General features: G+C 46.7%; 1 protein-coding gene across 7 annotated transcripts in view; it reads right to left on the bottom strand.

Moving 5' to 3' along the window:
• GATAD2A (GATA zinc finger domain containing 2A) overlaps positions 1–25,724 on the bottom strand; it is a 109,537-nt gene that overhangs the window by 67,683 nt on the left and 16,130 nt on the right. The window lies entirely within an intron of this gene.

Raw genomic sequence — 25,724 nt, 5'->3', positions numbered from 1 at the left:
TGACCCTATGGAAGTCATCTGGCACACACATTTGTATGTGTACACACCCACACACAGACATACCCCATGCTCGTCTCAATTCTTCACACCCACATCTGCCTGCCTCTACCACCAGACCTTTGCACATGTTGTTCCCACCACTGGGAAAGCCCTTCCTCCCACTCATCCTTCAGACACAAGCACCTGTTATTCAGGCCCACCCTGCCTGACCAGCTCTTACCCCATCAACCCTTCCATCCCAAAGGACTAAAGCCCCATCACTTGGCACAGCTGAAATTTGACATCTGGCATCAAACATCCCCAAATGCTCCTCAAGAGAAAAGGTTCTCACTCATCTCCTTATCCAATGCCCAACGAGACACACAGGAGAAAATAGGGAAATGGAATCGTCCCTGAGTTATAAATACCCAATCACTGTTTCCACCATGGACTTGAGTAAACCTAACAATATAAACTCTATCCAGGAACAAGCAACATGGAGATAGGCAAGAACACAGCCCAGGAGGTCAGTTTGATTTCCTGTCAGAGCACATGCTTGGGTTGTGGGGTGTGCAGGAGGCAGCCGATCAATGATTCTCTCTCATCATTGATGTTTCTATCGCTCTAACCCTCTCCCTAACTCTCTGAAATCGAACATATATGTATGTATACACACACACATACAAATAGAAATAGACTGAGATACAGAGAACAAACTGATGGTTGCCAGACAGGAAGTGGGGGAGTGAGGGGCTAGGTGAAAAAGGGGACGGGAGTAAGAAATACAATTGGCAGTTACAAAATAGTCATGGGGATATAGAGTACAGCATAGGGAATATGGTAAACGATTTTTCGGACCTCTTTTTAACAGACTCCAGACTTAATGAACAAAATTTCCAGTCCATATGTCATATGGGAAAATAAACACCCTGTTAATTTTAAAATGCTTTTAACCAAGATTTGCTTATAATTAAATTAACAGGTTATTTTGTTGTTGTTGTTGTTAAACTCACTGTTATTTTTAACAAATTTTAGCGGATGGGTCATACGTTAGAAAAAACTGTAGTAATTTCACTCACATAAATATTACATATCTATAACTGTAGTCTACATATTTAAATCCAAGAATCACTACTCACAAACAATGTGCAGCAAATGATTAGCACATAATCACACCACATCTCACATAGTAATTGCTTCTGCTGTCCAGTGGCCTGACTTTCTGCAGCAGTTTTTTGTTTGTTTGTTTGTTTGTTTTTAACCTATCTCCATTGATCTCAGAGATGAAGGGAGAGGGAGAGAGAGAGAATCACTGATCGGCTGCCTCCCGCACGCACCCCACTAGGGACCGAGCCCACAACCCGGGCACACGCCCCAGGCCAGAATTGAACCCGGGACCCTCAACCCACAGACTGATGTTCTATCCACTGAGCCAAACTGGCCAGGGCTGCAGCAGTTTTAATGCCTGCCAGTCCAAATTCCAAGGAACATTAAGCCACACCCCAGCCGTGTGCATTTGTTTACTCATGGTAACTGGTGAATGCATGCATTTACTAGAGCTATTTCAGTATAAATTTAAAATTACTATAATACATATAGAAAACATTTCTGTGAAATTAAACTTTTCATACATAATTTTAATTACACAAATGTGTTTACATAAGTAAAAATAGGTAAACTTAACTAATGTGTCAATTTTTTAACATAAGAATTCAGAAAACCTACATTATTATATAACGAACTTTCAGCTTTAATGGACACTCATCCTTGCTCAAATTAGTCCATTATATTAAGGTTTTACTGTATAGTCAATAATACTGTAATAACTATATGATGCCGGATAAATACCGACTTATCAGGGGAATCACTTCTTATATTGTCTAACCACTACACAGTACACCTAAAACTAATCTATATACAGTGGGGCCTTGACTTACGAGTGTCCCGACTAACGAGTTTTTCGAGATACAAGCCGTCTCTCGGCAGATTTTTTGCTTTGAGTTGCGAGGTAAAATTCGGGTTATGAGCCAGCTTCAGATACCCCACCGCTAGTTGGTGCAGCGAACGTCACAGTGAACGCCACATCAGCCCAGCATCACGTGTCTCACTCGTTCACTTTAAGATTTGACATACGAGTAATTTGAGTTACGAGGTCCGTCACGGAACGAATTAAACTCGTAAGTCAAGGCCCCACTGTATATAAAAACCAAGCTACCGCAACAATGGATGACTCGCACTGCAGTGGCCACCTCCCGCCCCCGCCCCTCAACCAGCCCAACCTGATTGGCCCCCAATCCAGGTGGGCGGCCAGACCCCACCTGTGAACAAATATGTGCACCAGGCCTCTAGTACAAAATAATAATGGATGTCACCTAACCGGTGTGGCTCAGCTGTTGAGTGTTGACCCAAGGAGTCATTGGTTCAATTCTCAGTCAGGGCACATGTCCAGGGTTGTGGGCTTGATCCCCAGTAGAGGGCGTACAAGAGGAAAATGATTGATATTTCTCTCTGTTTCTATCTCTCTATTCCTCTCCCTTCCTCCCTCTCTCTCTCTCTAAAACAAAAAAAAAATCAATAAAAACATTAATAATAATGGTGAACGACAACTATAATTGAGAAATAAAATAAATTTCAGATAGACCCATATTTAAAGTGTCCAGGAATCCAGAAATCAAATGTCAACATCTAAACTAATCTGAGACTTTGGGAAGTGTTGAAGTGTTTAGCGCTGAGGATGTGTGGTGCGTTACAATATTAAAGGACATCCTAGCCGAAACCGGTTTGGCTCAGTGGATAGAGCGTCGGCCTGCGGACTGGAGGGTCCCAGGTTCGATTCCAGTCAGGGGCATGTACCTGGGTTGTGGGCACATCCCCGGTGGGAGATGTGCAGGAGGCAGCTGATCGATGTCTCTCTCATCGATGTTTCTAACTCTCTATCTCTCTCCCTTCCTCTCTGTAAAAAATCAATAACATATATTAAAAAAAAAAAAAGGACATCCTAAAGAAAATGTCCCAAAAACACAAGAGGGCCGAAACCGGTTTGGCTCAGTGGATAGAGCGTCGGCCTGTGGACTGAAGGGTCCCAGGTTCGATTCCGGTCAAGGGCATGTACCTGGGTTGCAAGCACATCCCCAGTAGGAGATGAGCAGGAGGCAGCCGATCGATGTTTCTCTCTCATCGATGTTTCTAACTATCTCTCTCCCTTCCTCTCTGTAAAAAATCAATAAAATATATTAAAAAAAAAAAAAAAAACACAAGAGGAAATGACTTCTCTGTTAATAACAAGGACCTAGGAACCGGTGTTTTCCACTCAGTGTAAATGCTGTATTAAGGAAATTCTGTGACAAACAGCCACATGAAAAAAAGGAATACCTTTGATCTCTGAGCTGAGCACTAGAGCAGAGACGACCTCAGATGTTCCCGGACTCTGCTCTCCAAAGTCCTCTGAAGACACCAGGAATCCTGTGTGACCCCACCAAGCTAGAAGTACATCCAGGCCTCACCCCTCTAGGGACCAAAGAATACTCACGGAATCTCTATGTTCCAACACTCCCAAGATGATGTTACAATGAACCTTCTAGAACCACACATATCCTTTTTTCTTAAAACCCACAATATGGCCAAAACCGGTTTGGCTCAGTGGATAGAGCGTTGGCCTGCGGACTGAGGGGTCCCAGGTTCGATTCCGGTCAAGGGCATGTACCTGGGTTGTGGGCACATCCCCGATGGGAGATGTGCAGGAGGCGACTGATCGATGTTTCTCTCTCATCGATGTTTCTAGCTCTCTATCTCTCTCCTTTCCTCTCTGTAAAAAATCAATAAAATATATTTAAAAAAAAACAAAAAACAAACAAACAAAAAAAACCCACAATATGTAGCACAAGGTAAGCCATCAAAATACGAATGCCTTAGTTCCTTTCTCCCTAAGCTATCTCTTGGAGTATAAAATGATGCTCTCATAGGAGATGTAGGATATTTCTGAATTCAAAAAGGTTCAATGTTTTTATTGTGTTAAAACATACTTAACATACTCATAGACACAGGCAACAGTATGGTGGTGCCCAGAGGCAAATAGGGGTAGAGGAGTAGTAAAGGATAAAGTCAGTCAAATATATGGTGACAGAAAGAGATTTTACTTTGTTTGGGTGGTAAACACACAATGCAATATTCATTGTCAACTGTAATTGAAAAATAAAATATTCAGATCATGTTTCATAGAAATCTACACTTGAAACCTATATATTTTGTTGACCAATGCCACACTGATAAATTTTAAAATATACATAAAATTTATCATCTTAACCCTGTGTGGCTCAGTCAGTTCAGCATCATCCCATGCACCAAAGGGTCGTCAGTTCAATTCCCGGTCAGGGCACATATCCAGGTTGTGGGTTTGATCCCCGGCTGGGGTGCATGCAGGAGGCAACCAATTGACATTTCTCTCTCTCAGCGATATTTCTCTCTCTCTCCCCCCATCTTTAAAATCAATTTTAAAATATTTTTTATAAAAGGAATTAAAAAATTTTTACCATCTTAGCCATTTTAAGTGCATAGTTCAGTGATGTTAAGTTCATTCACAATGTTGTGCAACCATCCCCACCATTCAACTCCAGAACTTTTTCATCTTGCAAAACTGAAACTGTCCCCATTAACACTAACTCCCCAACCCCCCAGCCCCAGCCTCTGGCACTCTACATTCCACTTTCTGCCTCTATGAATTTGACTACCTTAGAACCGCATATAAGTGGGATCACATAGTATCTGTCCCTTTGTGTTTAGCTTATTTCATTTAGTACAATATCTCGTCAAGGTAGAACCACACACATTTTAATCCTTTGGGGCCAAAGTATGTACAGAACAAAGCCCATGGAAAAAGCCCTGGTATACCCACAGCCAAAATGGTTCTAGAATCCTGCTTCCCAGACTAGCCATGTCCCTAACATCCTCCACTATCAACCAGTGCTTCCCACCACTCCCCAAATAAATTGCACAAGACAGTGACACTAAAAAGACTTAGAATGGTGAGACAGACCAACGCCAAATGTTATGCCTTGAATGCACTGCAAGTGCGCCTGTCTCACCCCAGCTCTTACATCCCACAGCACTGTGTGTCCCTCTTACAGCCATAAACCAGGGATTTAAAAAGTACTCGTCAGGTGGACAGTAAAGATGACAAACTTGTCTTGTGCACAAACTTTTCCTAAAAGTGGAAGCCAGAGACATCACAGTTCAACCCAAACCTATTCCCTGGAGCACCTGGGCTAGACATGGGACCCTATACAGGTCCACCAGGGAATTGAGCCCTGAACTTACAACATGTAAACTCTAAACAAGAGAGAGCTAGACAACTAGCCCAAATGGCCCACCTACCAATCCGTATCACTGAAAAGGAAAACACTGCATTAACAACTAGATGCATTAACAGCTAGATCCCCTGTACAATCTCATACCTCTGGCAGGTGCTCCCCACATACTTTTCAGAATATTTCTCTTTGAAAGGTAGCACCAAGCCCACCTATCTTGTGAGGCAGAACCAAGCCCAAGGATGCTGCACCAAAAACAGTAACACCAAGGGACCCCACACAAGGTATCCACTCACAAAGGAAGGGCATTTCATTGCTCTTCAAACAGGAAAGCCCACAGCACCCCAATTACCTCTGACCAACTGCTCCTGAAGAAAATAAGAATAAGAGAGCAAAAATGGCTGAAACCGGTTTGGCTCAGTGGATAGAGCGTCGACCTGCGGACTGAAAGGTCCCAGGTTCGATTCCGGTCAAGGGCATGTACCTGGGTTGTAGGCACATCCCCAGTGGGAGATGTGCAGGAGGTGGTTGATCGATGCTTCTCTCTCATTGATGTTTCTAACTCTCTCTCTCCCTTCTTCTCTGTAAAAAATCAATAAAATATATTTTTTAAAAAAAGAGAGCAAAAATGGCCCTAGTGGGTTTGGCTCAGTGGATAGAGCATCGGCCTGCAGACTGAAGGGTCCCGGGTTCGATTCCCTCTCAGGGCACATGTCGGGGTTGTAGGCTCGAGCCCCAGTGGGGGGCGTGCAGGAGGCAGCCGATGCATGATTCTCTCTCATCATGGATGTTTCTATCTCTCTCTTTCTCCCTCTCCCTTCCTCTCTTTCTAAATATCAATAAAAAAAATAATATTTAAGAGCGCAAAAATGATAGTCTGGGGTTCCCTGCCTAGTTTGATTTGGGCAAGCAAGCGGTCTCCTTTGCAAACATACATGTCCCTGAATGACCTGTGACTGCAAAACATGCCAAGAGCCCTCCTGAGACAACTAACAAGGGAAGAGGGGAGGCTGGGGAGGGAGTAGCCGAGTCTCCAGGACTAGTCGAAACAGAAAAGTTTGGGAGGATCACAAAAAGCCCCACCTGCAGAAAACGCCTCCAGTGTAGCCTGTGGCCAACAGGAGGTTCCAACGGCATCCAGACTCCCTCCAAAAAGACACCATCCAGGGGACCTCCATGTTGTATGGCATCTCATAGCTTCATAGCTGGTTATGCTTATTTTCATGTCAAGAAATAAGTCTTGCCCTAACCGGTTTGGCTCAGTGGATAGAGCGTCGGCCTTCGGACTGAAGAGTCCTAGGTTTGATTCTGGTCAAGGGCATGTACCTTGGTTGCAGGCACATCCCCAGTAGGGGGTGTGCAGGAGGCAGCTGATCGATGTTTCTCTCTCATCGATGTTTCTAACTCTATATTCCTCTCCCTTCCTCTCTGTAAAAAAAATCAATAAAAATATATTATAAAAAAGAAAGAAATGTCTTCCAGCCATTCTATTCTTGTGGCAAGTTTTCTTGAGTTTGTTTTTAAAAAAGCAACACCTTATCACACAGATAACCTCCTGTAAAGGCAAGAATCCTTCTTTTACCAATGGACAGGGTGTCCTACGCTGCCTCTACGGCCTTGGCCATAAGTGCCATTTGCTGCCTCAACCAGATTCACGCAGCCACAGGGCTATGTGTGCCATGAGAGCAGAAGCAAAGCTATACCACCTGAACATCTCCATGCAGTAAAAACAGCATCCATTAAGCAGGTCACTTTCTCATTTGTTGACAGTAAGGGACGAAACCTGATCTGCATATTCTTGAGGGGGCAAAGACCAAGGAATCCCCAAAGTCTTCTGAGGAGCAGCATGGAGACCATTGCTAAGCCATCTTCAAACAGGCAGTCCTGGTGCATAAACAGCTAGATCCAGCACGCAATCTTGTACCTCCGGTAGGTGCTCCCCACATTCTTTCCAGAATATTTTTCTTCAGAAAGGAAAAGAGAAAACTGTTTGTTGTTCAAGAGCACCCAGAGAGAGCAGCATTCTGGGACAGCCCCATTGTATACAAATGAAGACCGCCAACTTAAGCTAGAGAGAAAAAAAACTTCATGGTCCTGGAATACAAACAAAATCTACCCAGAGTAGTTCACAGAATTTATCCCAGCAATATCAAGATAAGATTATTGTGATCAGTTAGCAATAGCAGACAGGAAGGCAAAAATCTCTCTGAAGAAAGGTAAACAGGGAGTACCTCCAGGTCTCACCTCTAACCCTGGAAAGATCTAGAGCCTCTGCCTTCATCTCAAAGAAAGATCCCATCCTCCAGGCTGGTAACAGGAGACCGGGAATGAGTGACTGAGGTCTATTGAAGCTGGTAGTTTCTGGAACACTAAAGGATCTGCCTAGCCCAGGGGTGGGCAAACTTTTTGACTCTAGGGCCACAATGGGTTCTTAAACTGGACCGGAGGGCCGGAACAAAAGCATGGATGGAGTGTTTGTGTGAACTAATATAAATTCAAAGTAAACATCATTACATAAAAGGGTACGGTCTTTTTTTTTTAGTTTTATTCATTTCAAACGGGCCGGATCCGGCCCGTGGGCCGTAGTTTGCCCACAGCTGGCTTAGATCCAAATCCAGACCAGCTAGTGGGCACCCAGGTAGATAGCAGAGTCAGTGTCATCTACCTACAAACTTTCCAGATGCCCCGGAGCCAAGTTTTGAACAGGAGCAAGGACTTGGTAGAATTCTAGAAATCCAGTCTGACACTGGGCCTTCAAATAATAACCTATAACCATCTGACCAACCAAGCTTCCCTAAGAAGCAGAATTCAGTTTCTTTGACCATTTAGGGGCCAGGTCAAATAGTCAACACCATCTGTTAATTTCTCAGTTGTGGCAGGAGCTGTCCACCAAACACACCACAGCCCAAGGGGTCCCGAGGCCTCACTGCAAGGTCCAGGCCAACAAGCTGGTTCCAAGACCCAGAGGCTTCATTACTACTGCAAACTGATGAAGCACAACAGTAATGACAAAAACCATGTGACCGACTAAAATGCTGCAGAGTGTAAAGAGATCATTAACAAATGGCAACATCCATGAGTAAAATCATGGCTTATTCTTACACACACTAAGGACTGAGAAACGATATAAACAGATATCATAATTTCCCGACAATAAAAACATCAGAAGGTACCAGAAAGAGGTGTTCCTCGGGGAGGGTGTTCACAAAACCTCCAACTGTGCCCATCACCCCCAGCCCCCAGAGTAAAATGAGGCCCAGATGGAGGTGAAAATGGGCTACACCTGGCTTCTCTCAGCTGTTAGAACTTTCCAAAACTCTGCATGGACACTTCCCATCATGTAACCCTCAGAGGAGGTGCCAGACAGACCCAGGGCTCTGTCAGCTGGAGGGAGTTTTGCTTGATGTGTCCAAAGAGCCAGCATCTAAGAAGCACACAGGAAGGAAACTTCGCTAGGGATCAAACCCCTGGAGAACGCTGGTCTAAGAGGAGCAAGACAGCAAAAAGCAAACTTCCCCAACGAAGCTTTAGGAGAGTGAAGGGCCTGCCTCCCAGGATGCGATGGCAAGGAGATGAGAGTCTTGCAACTTGCTTGTTGCTTCTCCCTCAAGTCAGGAGTTTACCTTGCTGGTAGGAGGTCTTAGTACGAAAACTCTGATGTGTTATGAGATGCAATGCAAAGGTCATTTGAATCTGTGCCTTAAAATAAGACCTGAAGAAATCTGCAAGGGCCATGCAGGCCTGGGCTATGACCTCAGTGGGACTTGGCCTGCATGGCCCCCAAAACTAGGGGCCCCCACAAAAGGCAGAACTTGGCCACACAAAGTCCACATCCAACACAAACTAGAATGTTGTTCGTCCGTGTGCACACACCAGAGTGACTGCACAGGTCAGGCTCTTCTCCAGCAGGCAGGACCAGCACACACATGCACAAGCACGTTTACATATGCATATACAACACACACAGGGCCAGCAGATACTTTGTCTTCCGTGCAAAGGTGCACTTCTAAGCTGTCGGTTGTTGAGAACACAGACTGCATATCTCAGAGAAACACTGTCTTAAGTGGGGTCAAGTTTCCAAGCAGCCCACAAAGTCCACTTCACTCCAGTGTCTCTAAAGCACAATCCTACCAAGACAACCCAATCTCAAGACATCTCCTGGGAAGTCACCCAGGGTCCCAGGCCACCAGCCCTTCCTACACAGAGGCTGCAAGACAGGTAGGGGCCAGGAGGGGAGAGGCCATGAGGGGGACAAAGCAGGGGCGTTCACTCACCTAAGTCTTTACTGGGCCAGCCTTGATATTGACCCTCATGCCTCCTCCCAGGCCCACCCCACTGCTCTGCTCTGCCTTCAGCAGCCTCACACAGACCCAAGATCCAGCCTGAGAGACCCAGGCCCTGCAGGCCTGTCTCCAACACCCCATGACACTACTGCCAGGGAGGGAGCTCTGCTCTCTCCATGGTCCAGGACTCCTCCTGAGTGCTCATCATATTTTGGTGGGGCTGGAAGGGGAATTCCTGACTCTTTGTTGAGAAAGCTACCACTGGGCACACAAATTCAAACTGCTACAGAAAAAGCACACTGAGGACAACTTTGGGGACATCAAGAGAATCATCTTTATTTAACATGATGAAAAAGAATTGGTTCCCAAGAAAAGTTTAACAGTGCTAACAATTACTGAATTCTTTATTTGGTGTCAGGCACCATGCCAGCACTTTACATGCCTGATTTCACTTAATCCCCATAACCACAGAACAGGTACTGCCAATGTTACCCACACTTCACATGGGGTACTACCAATGTCACCCACATTTAACACAAGGGACTGCCCCTGTCACTCACACTTCAGACAAGTGACTGCCACTGTTACCCACACTTCACACAAAGGACTGTCACTGATGCCCACACTTGACAGGTAAAAAAGCTGGGGCTGAGAGGTCAAGGTAATTGGACAAGGTCACATGGTTAAAAAGTAAAATGGGGATTCAGACTCAGGTCCGCCATCTCTCAGGCCCAGACTCAAATCTGAACTACTGTAACTCTAGAACAGTCTGACACTGAGACCATCCTTGGGCTGAATCCTTCCCAATGCTCTAGGGAAAACTTCCTAGAACAAAGATCAGCATGCCCCTCTCACCCCCCATTCCTTTCCTGAGAGCACACTAACTTAATCCTTTACTGAATTGCTGGGAAACCTTCTAGGGCAGTGGTGGTTCTAAACCTTCCTAATGCCGCGACCCTTTAATACAGGTCCTCATGTTGTGGTGACCCCCAACCATAAAATTATTTTTGTTGCTACTTCATAACTGTAATTTTGCTACTATGATGAATCGTAATGTAAATATCTGATATTCAGGATGTATTTTCATTGTTACAAATTAAACATAATTAAAGCATAGTGATTAATCACAAAAACAATATGTAATTATATATGTGTTTTCCGATGGTCTTAAGCGACCCACAGGTTGAGAACTGCTGTTCTAGGGCAATGGTCGCCAACCAGTGGTCCACGGACCACTGGTGGTCCATGAGGTCCGAAAAGTTGGCAACCGCTGTTCTAGGGGACTGAGCCTCATTGTAAAAGCCAGCATCCAGTGGACTTCCTTTCTTCTGTCCAAACAGCACAGCCTTCACCCATGTAAGGCAGTGAACAGAGCAGACATAGACCAATGGGAAGGGGACTGGTTCCCCTGGTCACTAACAAAACAAGGGGAGTTTGAGGATGGCAGAGGACACAGGGACCAGGGGACAGCCCAGGCCCCACAGGCAGGGCTTCCAGGTGGGCATCTAGATTAGGCAGGGCAAATTCCAGCCCTCCCAGCTTGCATATGGGACACCAGGCTGCTGCCCTTACCCAACTCATCCTATTCCTTACTGCCACCCTCAAGTCCAAAATCAAGACCCCGATGACATCATGGTCATCACCAGCCAGGTGCCACTCTCCAACCCAAGTCATTTTTCTCCCAATTGCCAAATTTCCAAGGCCCCTTTCCTTCCTTTGACCACGACCCCTTCCCACTCTCAAAACCGGTGTCATCACTTGGCAAGACACTCACCTATCTTCTCCCCTGGACTCTGCCAAAAGAGCCCAAGATTTGAAAACATTTGAGCAACGTGTGAAACAAGAAAAATTTCTCAAACCAGGAAGCATCAGCTATTGGAATAATTCATGTGGATATTTCAGGGAAGCATCTTAATCACTCTTGGTCTTTCTGGAAAAGTACAAAATCTCAAGCTGGAAAATCCTCAGAATCTAGAAAATGTGGGTTACCAACTAGTTCCCAGGGCACTGGAATCATATCAAGCTTCTTCCTGGTCCCTTTAATTGCTACAAAGCTCTTTATCAGACTATGTTAAGGGTTGTGTCCCTCTAATTTCCATTCATTCATCATACTTCACTCCTGGGAGCAGAGCATAGAACAAACTCTTTCTACATATAAGAGATAGTCTCTTGGATATATTTTTTTTTTATTGATTTTTTTACAGAGAGGAAGGGATAAGGATAGAGAGTTAGAAACATCGATGAGAGAGAAACATCGATCAGCTGCCTCCTGCACACTCCCTACTGGGGATGTACCTACAACCAAGGTACATGCCCTTGACCGGAATCGAACCTGGGACCCTTGAGTCCGCAGGCCAACGCTCTATCCACTGAGCCAAAGTAGCTAGGGCAGTCTCTTGGATATTTTATTCTCTCACCTACCTATCATTTATTGCCCTCTCACCTAACGCAAAGCACTTAGTTTGGGGAGATAATAATACAAGGACAGGTCAAGTTCTGCATCTGGCCCCAGAGCCCACAGCTATCCAGCAGGATCACAGATATGCCCCTAACAGACATGCCCTAAGAGTCCTGACAATCACACAAGGCCTCCACACCTCCAACCACTATGTGCTCCCAACCCAGAGAAGCAGAGAGTGGACATGCAGGGCCACAAGCTGGGCTGCCTTACCAACAAACCCTTTTTCCATGCAGTAGTAGACACAACCTAGAACCACCCTCTCCAGAACCCAGCTCACCTCACCTTTACTCAAATTCAGTACCGTTGAAATCAAAGACCCACAATCTAGGGGCTCTGTATCACTCAGCTGCCACCTCTCAGATGTTTTCCTGCCCACCCTCCCTCTCTCTCACAGCACCCTATATTGTCTCTCCATGTGGCCTTAGATCCCCAAGGACAGGAAAAGGCCATCTCACCCATCACTGGACCCCAGAAGCACAGAACGGCGTAAGCAGGAAGGCTACCCCAGTTATTGAATAAACAGATGACCTGGCCCCAGCCGGTTTGGCTTAGTGGATAGAGCGTCGGCCTGCGGACTGAAGGGTCCCGGGTTTGATTCTGGTCAAGGGCACATGCCTGGGTTGCGGGCTCAATCCCCAGTGTAGGGCATGCAGGAGGCAGCCGATCAGTGATTCTCTCTCATCATTGATGTTTCTATCTTTCGCTCCCTCTCCCTTCCTCTCTGAAATCAATAAAAATATATTAAAAAACACAAAAACACACAGATGACCTGTCCTCATCCCCTGGTATCCAATTAATCCCCACTCAATCTACCTACACAGTGTCTCCAGCACCTGTTCCTATTTTTATTCCTCGCCAGACAAATTCAAGACTGTATTAGCTTATACCTGCCTTTTATCAATGCCTTTTTTTCCTGACTGGCTTCCCTGGCCAATTCAAGTTGACATTCTTCTCTCCAGAAACCTGTCAGGACTTTCCATGCTTTTAGGATGAAGTGTAAACAGCTTTCCATTTAAGATCAACAATAATCAGAACAACCTGCATTCTGCAACTTTCTTTCCCACTAGACTTTCTATAAACCTGGTGTCTGGAAGGGTGATCTGCCATCTTTACCCTTCCATGAACGGTCTAGTCCAGTGTCATGCACCTTCTCCATAAGAGCAGTAAACCCCCTAGGTCCATGGTGGGCAAACTGCGGCTCGAGAGCCACATGCGGCTCTTTGGCCCCTTGAGTGTGGCTCTTCCTAAGCCTTAGGAGTACCCTAATTAAGTTAGTAACAATGTACCTACCTATATAGTTTAAGTTTAAAAAATTTGGCTCTCAAAAGAAATTTCAATCGTTGTACTGTTGATATTTGGCTCTGTTGACCAATGAGTTTGCCGACCACTGCCCTAGGTCCAAGAAAATCCTATGTCTTCTCAGAACAGTGGGGGTGGGAGGAGATGATGGATGGGACAGGGAACAGACACAGATCAGATGTCCATTTGTCTCACATCATGGCATGTAACACATATGGTATTTGCACGACACAATGGAGTAAAACAAGGCTACTCACAGGCTCAAGGACTGGGGCCACCTGGCTTCAAGGATATTTCTGCACCACTCCCATCCCAGCCTACAGACTAAGAAGCTCTGAATTAGAGAATCCCACTACCAGCAACACATCTGCTCTGGTAATTTCACCATGTAGTGATGAGAAGCCAGCACTGCATTTCACTCCCTGGGGTACTGACCAAAGTAGCTTATGCTCTAAATGTCAACAGTTAACTTTCTTTTTTCTTTTCTTTTCTTTTTTGGAAAGAAAGGGAAAGGGAGAAACATTGATTTATTCCACTTATTTATGCATTCACTGGTTGATTCTTGTATGTAACCTAAGCTGGGACAAAACCCGGAACCTTGTTTGTATCAGGACCACAATCCAACCAACTGAGCTACTGGGCCAGGGCTTTAACTTTTTAAAATTACTTAAAAAAACAACAGTGGTTCACAGACTCAGCAGGCTGGTTAAACAAATCAAAGTAACCCTAGTTTTTCTAAGCAATCTGCTTCCTTTTCCCTTCTGTAATTAACCAAGGCAACAAAATGAACAAGCTCCTGCCATCTCAAACTTCACAGAAGTTGAGTGCGAGTCTCTGAGCTGTTCATCCAATGCCGAGTTCCTACCCCAGGTAATGACCTGTTTACTTCTGTTGCCTTTTGTGGCAGGGTCACTTAATATTATCTCTGGAAAGTAACAGGAACCCCTTCCACACTCCCTGAGGGGGTGAGCAGGTGCATGATGGCTCCAGCAACAGGAAAAGCCTTCCATTCAATCCTGAGCTGAGATCCTGACTCACCAACGGGCCTCCTGGAAACTCTAGCCATCCCTCACCCCGAATCGTCTCTCCTCCAAACAAAACATTTTCAACCCCTCTAATCAGTCCTGCTGACAGGGTTTAAAGACCACTCCAGCAGCCAGAACAGACTCCCACAGATATAAAGGATATGCAGCAAATAATCTTCCTGAAAACGCTTTTTAGCAGGGAGGTTGCACTGTTCTAGAATCAGCCAGTATCCTTTGCAGAGCAACAAAGCCCTCTTTCCTACTTTTAAGGATTTTGAAATGGCCACCAGCATATCACCTGAAGGATGTCTATCCAAGTAACTGCCATTACTTTTTTTTTTAATAGACAGGAAAAGCAGTTTTTTGCTCTTAAAATGGAAAGCCATCACCCAGTCAATTCCAAAAAAAAGCAGCCAAGTTCTTCCTCCCTGTGTCCCATCCCCTCCTCACACTATGACGACTTGGGCTCAAAAAGGAAACCTGCCAATGGACCTACATAAATAAAGGGAAGAGGAACCTAAAACAAAACTAACCAATCCATGAAGAAAAGATGACAGGTCAGACCAGGGCAGCTTCAGGAGGGAGCAGAGAACTATCTATGCTCCCCTCCCTTCTGCAAGTCAGCAAAGAAAGGCCACTTCTCTCGAGAACCTGTTTCCAGTGTGTGTATCAAGGACTCCCCCGCTCATCTTGAACGAAGTCTGTGTGCTGCATGGTGGGCACACAGCATAACTGCACACAGAAGCAAGCTAGTCAAGGTGAATCCTAAAGTTGTTGCTGCCCAAGGACCAAAAATAGTTACATTTCTAACAGCCTGCCTGACAAATACAAATTGGCAGTAAGGCCACAATTACATTTCAATCCAGATTCAGTACATTAATATCTTTACCCAAGAAAACGTCAAAAGCAGACCAGGCAACTCCTTACCACTGACACCCGACGCTCTCCACCTCCTCCCCAAAATTCAGCATCAAGAACTGTCACTTGGGTTAGAAAGAACTGGGGAAAAACACACACCTCAATAGTAACAGGAACTGTAAAGGATTGGGGAGACAGATGACCATGACCCACAAACAAACTGCTGAGGTCAGTCAGTTCAAACAAAAGTGTTAAGGAAAACACTAATCAAACCCTAAAATCTCCCAGGGTTTCAGTGGGTATAGGTCTAGAGCAGGGGTGGGCAAACTTTTTGACTTGAGGGCCACAATGGGTTCTTAAACTGGGCCGGAGGGCTGGAACAAAAGCATGGATGGAGTGTTTGTGTGAACTAATATAAATTCAAAGTAAACATCATTACATAAAAGGGTACGGTCTTTTTTTTTTTTTTTTTTTACTTTTATTCATTGCAAATGGGCCGGATGCGGCCCGTGGGCCCTAGTTTGCCCACGGCTGGTCTAGAGCATCATCCTGATATGCCAAGATTGTGGGTTCAATTCCCAGTCAGGGCACATATAAGAATCAACCAATTAATGCATAACTAAGTGGAATAAATCAATGTTTCTCTCCCTAATCAATTTTTTTAATGTTTAAAAAGAATGTGTTGAGTAGAGTTTAACGCCACGGACTCAAGGTCTCATTGCACAGAACAATTAGAACTGAAGGAAATGTTATGCTGAATTATATGCAAGTTTAAGGCCATGAGGTTTTTCACATTATTTTGAGGTAATATGACAACTTTTTATTTATTCTTTTTTTTTTAAATACATTTTATTGATTTTTTACAGAGAGGAAGGGAGAGGGATAGAGAGTTAGAAACATCAATGAAAGAGAAACATCGATCAGCTGCCTCCTGCACACCCCCCACTGGGGATGCGCCAGCAACCAAAGTACATGCCCTTGACTGGAATCGAACCCGGGACCCTTCAGTCTGAAGGCTGATGCTCTATCCACTGAGCCAAACCGGTCAGGGCTATTCTTTTTTAAATATATATTTTATTGATTTTTTACAGAGAGGAAGGGAGAGGGATAGAGAGTTAGAATCATCAATGAAAGAGAAACATTGATCAGTTGCCCCCTGCATACCCCATACTGGGGATGTGCTGCAACCAAGGTACATGCCCTTGATCGGAATCGAACCTGGGACCCTTCAGTCTGCAGGCCGACGCTCCATCCACTCAGCCAAACCGGCTAGGGCATATGACAACTTTTTAGATAAGATCTCCTTGCAATGAGCTCCCAACACCTCCAAATTGTTAGGTTGTTAGGATTTTTTTTTTTTTAAATATATTTTATTGATTTTTTACAGAGAGGAAGGGAGAGAGATAGAGAGCTAGAAACATCGATGGGAGAGAAACATCCATCAGCCGCCTCCTGCACATCTCCTACTGGGGATGTGCCCGCAACCCAGGTACATGCCCTTGACCGGAATCGAACCAGGGACCCTTCAGTCCGCAGGCCGACGCTCTATCCACTGAGCCAAACCGGTTTCGGCAGGTTGTTAGGATTTTTTTATGAAGAAAATCTAGCTCCTCTAATCTGTTTCATTGTGCATAACTAAGCTGTGGTCACTGAGTAGTTGTCACTTGGGAAGAGAAGGATTTTGTCTCAGAGGTGAATGGAGGAGAAGGGGTTTGGATACCCCCGACTACTTATCCTCATAGTCTTCCTATGAGGTGGTAGATACAGTCCCCATCTGAAGTCAGATGGCCAGGAGGCCCGCCCAAGGCTGAAGAGTGGTAAGCTGTAGTTAGTGACAAATCTGTTCATTCCCCAAGCCAGCTAGAGAGCTGGACAGGATGTAGGCAGGAACCTCCCATTTGCCACTGCATACACCATCAGGCAACCCATTTCCCATCCCTGATGAGAATCCACTCAGGGATAAAGCCAGAGATGTAGGGGCCCCTCTTGGTTCTCAAAGGCAAGACCCCCATGACAGATATGCCCAGCAAACATTTTCCCATGTCACAGATGGAGGAGCTGTCTCTGAAAGCCAGAAGTGGGGTTCAGCAAGCACAGAGCCATGAAAGGACTGCCTCCTTTCCCCTGGGGAAGCTCCACAAACCCAGTAATTCTGTATATCTTTAGGGAAGCGCTGAGGCTAGCAGGAAAAACATGCAAAGTCTGAAATCAGAAAGGCTGGAGACAAGTCCCAGCTATAAAATAACAAACAAGATGACACTGGCAATGTCACCCTCTGTAGGGGACTATGCCTTCTTCCATCTTGAAGGTGGACAGGCTGTGGCTCCAAGGGTACACAGCAGAGTGACAGTTTGTCCCACGAGTTTGAAGATGCTCCATATGAGAGAAACAGAGTGGTCCTTAATGCTTTTGTGTTCTCTTCCTCATCTGTTCTAGTCATAATGATACACTCACTAAACTCCAATTTCTTGAGCAGGTGCACACACTAGGCACTATGCTAAGCCCTTCCATTTATTAGCTCACCCCAACTCAGCCATTCAAGGTAGACAATACCATCCCCTTTTTTGAAATGGGAGAGGACAAGGTTCAGCAAGGTCACATCACTAGGAAGTGGCTGAGCGAAGCTCACACCCAACCTCTCTGAGGCAAAGCCAGAGCTAGCCTAGTATGCTGCTACAGGGACTTGCTGCCTGGGAAGAGGCCCAAAGCCTCACCTGGCAAACAGCAGGCAGCACTGTTCATGAGAGGTATCCCTGGCACCAGGACCTGGTTGGCCACTATATTACAGCAGTACTTTTTTCTTTTTCTTTTTTATCCTCACCTGAGGATATTTTTCCATTGATTTTCAGACAGAGTAGAAGAGAGGGAAAGACAGAGAAATACTGCTGTGAGCAAAACACATCAATTGGTTGCCTCCTGCACCCACCCCCGACCAAGGCCCGGGTTGGGAAAGAGCTTGCAACCAAGGTACATGCCCTTGACCGGAATCAAACCCGGGACCCTTGGGTCCACAGGCCGATGCTCTATCCACTGAGCCAAACTGGCTATGGCCACAGTAGTACTTTTTAAAGTGTGCTCAAAGGCATCACCCCATTTAGGCTAAATTAAGTTTGAAGGTTGAACCAAAAGATCTGATCAGCAAAGCAGGTCAGGTGAAGAGAGCTCTGGAGAGAGCTGCAGAAGTACCAGGTGAAGGATTCTTCAACCTCAAACAAGTGGAGACTTTCTCTCCAATCCAGTGCTTCTGCCCCCTCCTGAACCCCAGCTACAGTTGCACTAAGTAGCCATAAAGTTCTACAACCTCAAACATTCCCCCAAACTCCTGCCTCAACTTGCTGGGAGTCCCCTTTGGGGTACTGGCCACCCCCTGCCAGTTCCTTCTATCTCAAATGTTAGCTTTTCTGTATCTCGGATATCAAGTCTCTGTCCTTTCAGATAATCCCAAGAATTGGGTATCACGAGAACAGGAAAGCAAGGTGCCTGACAAATTCACTTGTGAAACAGGGGTACCTTTATGAGGATGGAGAAAGTGGGTGCAGGGCACTGAGAAGTTGCAAGGATCCTTTTCCCCACTTTGAAGGATTCTCAATCACTTCCAAAGGCTACCTGCAGATACTCTATTAAATTCCTTTGTCTTTTGAAAAACTAACCTACATTTTCATCAGACAAAGAGGTTACAAATACAGTCTAGAAAGAGAGAAGGGCAATAACCCCATGGTTTGACATTCCTCTTGACTGAAAAGTCCTGGATCGCCCAGCCAGCATGGCTCAGTGGTTGAGCGTTGACCTTAGAACCAGGAGGTCATAGTTCAATTCCTGGGCACATGCCAGGGTTGCAGCTCGATCCCCAGTGAGGGGTGTGCAGGAGGCAGCTGATCAATGATTCTCTCAACACTGATGTTTCTATTTCTCTCTCCCTCTCCCTTCCTCTCTGAAATCAAGAAAAATTATCTACACTAATAAAAGAGAAATATGGTAATTAGCGTACGACCGCTACCCTTCCCATTGGCTAATCAGCATATCCTTATGCAAATTAACTGTCAGCCAAGATGGCGGCCGGCAGCCAGGCAGCTGGAAGCGAACATGAGGCTTGCTTGCTCCAGTGACTGCAGACTCCAACGTTTCCCGCCTGCCTTGCCGACCTCTGAGCTGGCAGTTTGAAACATTCTAAAAAATATAGAAGCTAAACAAAACCCCAGAAAACAGCTTTCAGCCAGCCGGGATCTCAGAGCTGGAGTTATACATTGTTTCGATTATAGAACGCAAACAATGCTTTCAGCAGCGGAAGCCTCAGAGCTAGAGCCAGAGCTAAAGCTGGCCCAGAATAAAAAAAAAAGAAAAAGAAAAAAAGGAGCGGTTGGGAGCTTCAGTCAACAACCGCCAGCCTGAAAGCAGCCCTCAGCCCCTCACCCAGGCTGGCCAGGCACCCCAGTGGGGACCCCCACCCTGAAGGGTGTGTGACCAGCTGCAAACAGCCATCATCACCTCATCCAGGCTGGCCAGGCACCCCAGTGGGGACCCCCACCCTGATCCAGGACACCCTTCAGGGCAAACCAGCCGGCCCCCAGGCCTCTATCCTATATAGTAAAAGGGTAATATGCCTCCCAGCACCGGGATCAGCGGAGCCGCAAGGCCTCCTGGCACCGGATCAATGTGACGGGGGCAGCGCCCAAACCCCCTGATCGCCCTGCGGCTCTGTGTGTGACAGGGTGCGGCACCCCATCCCCGCCCCCCCAACAGGCCCTGCTCTGTGTGTGACAGGGTAGAGCCATAACCTCCCCATCGGCCCTGCCCTGAGTGTGACAGTGGCGGCGCCCCAACCCCCTGATCGGCCCTGCTCCGTGGGTGATAGAGGGCGGTGCCCCAACCCCCTGATCCGCCCTGCTCTGTGTGTGACAGGGGGTGGTGCCCTAACTCCCCTATCGGCCCTACTCTGTGCGTGACAGGGGGGAGCTACCCAACCCCCTGATGGGCCCTGCTCTGTGCATGACAGGGGGCAGCGCCAAAACCCCTGATGGCCCCTGCTCTGTGCGTGACGGGGCAGCGCCCCAACCCCCTGATTGACCCTGCAGGGTACGGAGCCCCAACACCCCTGATGGGCCCTGCTCTGTGCGTCACGGGGTGGCGCCGCAACCTCCCCATCGACCCTGCCTTGAGTGTGACGGAGCGGTGCCCCAACCCCCCAATCAGCCCTACCCTGAGCATGACTGAGGGTGGCATCGCAACCTCCCAATCCGCCCTGCTCTGTGCATGACAGGGGGCGGTGCCCCAACTCCCCATTCAGCCCTGCTTTGAGCCCGACCAGGGGCTGCACCTAGGGATTGGGCCTGCCCTCTGCCACCCAGGAGCAGGCCTAAGCCAGCAGGTCGTTATCTCCCAAGGGGTCCCAGACTGCGAGAGGGCACAGGCCGAGCTGAGGGGCCCCCCTTACCCCCCGCCCCCGAGTGCACAAATTTTTGTGCACCGGGCCTCTAGTATCCTATATAATAAAGCCTAATATGCAAATTGTCCCCTCTGGGGGGAGTTTGACCGCTCGCTATGACGTACGCTGACCACCAGGGGGCGGCGCGGAACATGGTGGGAGTGGGCGACGCGCTGCGACCTCACCAGCTACCTGGGGGCGGGGTGACAGGGACAAAGGTGCAGTGAGAATGCAGGATGTCTGCTGAGCTCACTCTCACTCCCCTTGCTACCCTCCACCTGGGAGGGCAGGGCTCGCCGGGGGGGGCCCCCACGCTCAGGTGCCAGGCGTCCACAAGAGCCCACCCCACATCTATGCAGCCTCTTCCGGGCGAGCCAGGCCACAGCCACCAGGACCACAGAGGGTCAGGCTTCCCATGGGTTTGGGTTCACACAGGAGCTGGTCGCAGGAGCTGGTCGGTGTGTGAAGCCAGCCAGGAGAGAGCATGTTGCCCGCCTGGCTTCCATGCAGCACCACTGAGCGGCCCAGAGGCCCACGGTGTCCAGCCACGCTCACCACATCTCCGCGTGAGGACATGTGCTCCGTGACTCAGGCAGAGGGGGACACGCGGGGGCCCAAGTGCTGCCCTTCCACACCAGACGCTCGCGCTTCAATAGCTGGCCAGGCCTAGGGACCACACCCATGCACGTATTTTGTGCACTGGGCCTCTAGTATACTTAAAAAAACACACAAAGAAAAAACCACTGAATCACATTTGTCAGAACCCACGTGTGTGCAGGGTTATGTCCCCATCTGGTAACTTTTATTTCCAAGAACACTTACTACTTTCACCTCACTGCCACCACTTCAGGTCCTCTGTCTTTTTAAATTTCTAGCTTCTCAACACTCTGCCTTCCTAATTCAAGTCAGAGATGTAGCTTTGCACAGTTAGCACAAATAAATTTCATTAGCCCTGGCCAGCGTGACTCAGTGGTTAGAGAACTGGCCTGTGCATCAAAGTGTTGCTAGTTGGATTCCTGGTCAAACCAGGGCCACGTATTGAACTTGCAACCGAGGTATGTGTTGTTAGGAAGCATGTTAAGAAGCTAGAGATTCGATATGTCTCTCTCACATTGATGTTTCTCTCTCACTTCTCTCCCCCCCTTCCTTTTTTCCTCCACTCTCTCTGAAAATCAATAGAAAAAATATCCTCAGGTAAGGATTAACAAAAAATAAAATAAAATAAAGCCCTAGCTGGTTTGGTTCAGTAGATAGAGCATCGGCCTGTGAACTGAAGGGTCCCCGGTTCAATTCAGGTCAAGGGCACATGCCCGGTTTGTGGGCTCAATCCCCAGTGGGAAGTGTACAGAAGGCAGCCAATCAATGATTCTGTCTCATCACTGATGTTTCTATCTCTCTCACACCCTCTCCCTTCCTCTCTGAAATCAATAAAAATGTATTTTTAAATAAATAAATAAAATAAAAATAAGTACCATTACACCTCAAAGAATAACAATCTAAGACCAGATGGTCTAACCTCCTAAAAAGAGTTCAGATAACTCAAGAGCATCCATTCTAACAATCAACCACATTAGCAGGCAGCACAATTCTGTAAGCCTCAAACTATAACACTACCAACTCGTTCTTCTGGTTCTGCTGCACTTCCCGACCCGACATAACAAGGAAATCCCAGAGATGCTCTATTACCCAGGACAACTTGCCTGTTTTATAATCTTCCTAGTTTTCTACAACGAGCATAAATTAACTCAATTACCAGGGAGAAAACCATCTATGGAAAATAGCCTTGGCCATTTCAATTGATGACACAGAAACACCTGAAGTCCAAGCAGGCATTTCTCCAGAAAAGCACTTGAGTTGCCTCTTTTAGAGGTTAGCACAAAGAAAATCCTTAACTTAATTCAGTGGCAAGGTCATTTACATTTTTGTTTCTGTTGAGAATTAATATATTCAAGACCCTGCAAGTCATTCTAAATTTTCTCCCAAGAAAAATGCCAACTTTCATAATGGTTTTGTTACCTTCCCACTCATGTCATTCAGGAGCATCCTTCAGTTGTCTGCTGTTTAAGGCCCAATGAGGTCCTGGTTGTGAGACTCACCGTACCACATGGCCCTTCGGTCCCTCCTTATCCTCTTCAATGAGGTTTCACTAGTCTCAAGGTAAATCCCAGACCCACTCAGCCCCAAGGCTGCCCATCCCATATCCCTCACGTGTGTGTGTGTGTGTGTGTGTGTGTCAAACTCTTTTTCTCTGCTTCAATCACACAATCTTCCTTCAGTCCCCCTGACAGAAATGCTCCCCCTTTTTCTCTTCACCTACTTATTAGCTCCTTGTCCTGATCCCAGTTGAAGAAAGGACCCTTCGAGTCTTGTTCACCAGATCATGGAGTCTTCTCCTTGGCCCTTGTAAGTTTCCCCACATTCATGAGATTAATTATGATTCCTCTCCCACTTATCTCACCATAAACTCCACTAAGCAAGGATTCTTAGCACAGTGCTGGAGCAGAGTACATACTCCAATATTTATTGAATAAGTCAACCCAGAAATCACTACTTGAAATGCCAGAAATTCAGAAAATGATGCAAAACAAATGAGAGGAGCTACTGAAGAGTTGAAAATTGTTGTGTGTGTTTTTTTTTTTAATATATTTCTTTATTGATTTCAGAGAGGAAGGAAGAGGGAGAGACAGAAACATCAATGATGAGAGAGAATCATTGATCGGCTGCCTCCTGCACGCCCCCCACTGGGGATCGAGCCTGCAACCCAGGCACATGCCCTTGGCTGGAATCGAACCTGGGACCCTTCAGTCCAAAGGCCGACACTCTATCCACTGAGCCAAACCAGCTAGGGCTGAAAATTGTTTTATTACTCAAAAGATGTTCCTTATTTTTTCTTTTTAGATGTTCCTTATTTTATTCTAAAAAAAAAAAAAAATTATAAAAAATACCAAAAATTTTTTTAAAAAACTAACCCTAATCAAGAGATTTTGTTGTTGACTTTTTGGTACAAATCCTTACAGATTTCTACCAAGAGTAGTAGTATTTCTTTCCTCACTATCAAAATATAAGAATGTAGGATCTCCCAACTGATACTGCATTAATAGAGATGACTTGACATTTAAAAAAATGATGTCATCTGAGTGGGAATAATAATGCATCCAAATCAGTAATAAAGAAACATCCATTCTCTATACAACAACCAAGATGAGAGACAGTCCTCTATAAAAACTAGCTTCAGAATCTTGGGGGGAAAATAAAGGATGAAAGATAAAGGACTGGGAGGGAGTAAGTGAGATGAGAGTCTAGCAAATCACTCTCAAAATTCTCATTCTAAACTGCTTCCTTTAGAAAAGAGCCACCTTTCCTGAGCTGGAAGCTGAGGAAGCGAATGCAAAGAGGTGGCTCTTCCGTTTAGCTCCTTAAAGACCAGGTGGTAACTCTGAGGACAAAGCATGACTAAAATGGTGTAACAAGTCATCCCATATCTCCAAGTAGGGGCGCACTGGAGCCTGGACAAGTAAATGAACTTGTGTTTTAGAAGCTCTCAGGAAATGCTCACACACTGGATTTGCAAATAAAACATTCCTGGGTTCTGGCGCCCCACACAGCAAGTTCGAGCCCAGCTCTGCCTTTCCACCACTCAAGGGAGCTTCAGTTTCCTCATCTGTAAAGAGAGGACTATACTACCCCCTCCTCATCAGATTGTTACAGGTACTGAATATGTCTGTACACTGACCTCGGCATACAGTAGGCACTCAAATCTGGGGGCTAGTGTTATCTATTAGCGCTCCCCCATAGCTTGCTGTCAGGTCTAACAAGCTACTGATCTTACCATATGAATCACACTAATACTGATCAGGTGCCAGCAAACATTATTTCACATAATCTAACTTAAAAGAAAATTTATAACCGCTACCACAAGAAAGAAGAAAAAGAATATCAGCAAGACTGAAGCAAAAGCACAGAAGTCTGTCCATCGGTCAGGTTCTCTGTGCTGCCACAGCCAGAAGGTGTCACTGTGGGAAACAGACATACAGAAAGAGACTTAATAAGCACTGTGAACTCCAAGAAAACTTAAAGAACTAAAAGGTTGAGGAACAGAGAAAAAGGCTCAAGTGACTCACCAGGACTTTGATCTAAAGAATCCAAAGCTTTTAAGATAAGGATGAACTACACACCTAAAGACCTTGGGTCAGATACACAAAATCAAGCAATCCCTGAAAAATTACCAGGATAGAGCAGAAACATGCACTCGAGGGTTGTCGTTCAGTTATCTAAGGAGGGGTTCCCATTCATTTCTGGGTCCCTGTGTGCTCACACATCAAGTTACGCTCTAGGCTGAGGCCCTGCCCATAAGCCCTTCCTTGTTGAAGTGATCAATTCCGATTCTTGGCAATAATCCCTTTAAAAGGACAGCTGCTGCTGTCTAGTCACTGATGCAGACCCATTCCAGGTGGGGGAAAAAGGACTCAATACCACCACTGCCTATGGTGAGGCAAATTTAAAGAGTAGGGCCCGGTGAAAGGCTGAAGCAGAGAGGGGGAAGGATCCTGCAACTCCCGGGGGTCAGGCAGGAAGGGCGAGAGCGGAGGGGGGGAGGGTTGAGGGCCAGCCCTGCAGGCGTGGGCGCGCGGGGACTCTTATTCTGACACGGGATCCGCCGCCGTCGCCGCCACGGGGTCCAGCGCCGCGGTCGGGCCCAGCCAGCCTGGGACCCCCAAGGCCCGCCCGTCCCCCGCCCCTCGCCCCCACGTGCCTCCCGCCTGCCTCCCCAACCAACCCGCCAGTCCGAGCAGCTCAGAAGCAGCGCCTCGCGGCCCGGCCTCTCCCTGGCTCCGGTGAAAACGCAAGAGGCACAGGGGCAACACCACGATTTGCCCAGACCCCCGCCCGGCCCCCACGTGCCCGAGCGGCGACAGGGCGCGGAACTTTCCAGGGCAGCACGAGAAAGACGCTCCCGGAATACAAGTAGAACTCACTCGCCCTCACTTTTTCACGCTCACGCGGGGGTCTCTCACGACCCCCAGATCCTGTCTGCTGCGCGCGGTCCCCACCGCTCCAGACTCCCCTGGGCGCCCCTGGTCCCGGCCCCCAACC

Source organism: Myotis yumanensis, unplaced genomic scaffold, assembly GCF_028538775.1.
Source record: "Myotis yumanensis isolate MYYU_CA2020_CCGP unplaced genomic scaffold, mMyoYum1.0.hap1 SCAF_5, whole genome shotgun sequence".
Classification (NCBI taxonomy): Eukaryota; Metazoa; Chordata; class Mammalia; order Chiroptera; family Vespertilionidae; genus Myotis; species Myotis yumanensis.
Note: the sequence above shows the minus strand (reverse complement) of the source record. Positions and strands in the feature narration are given on the sequence as shown.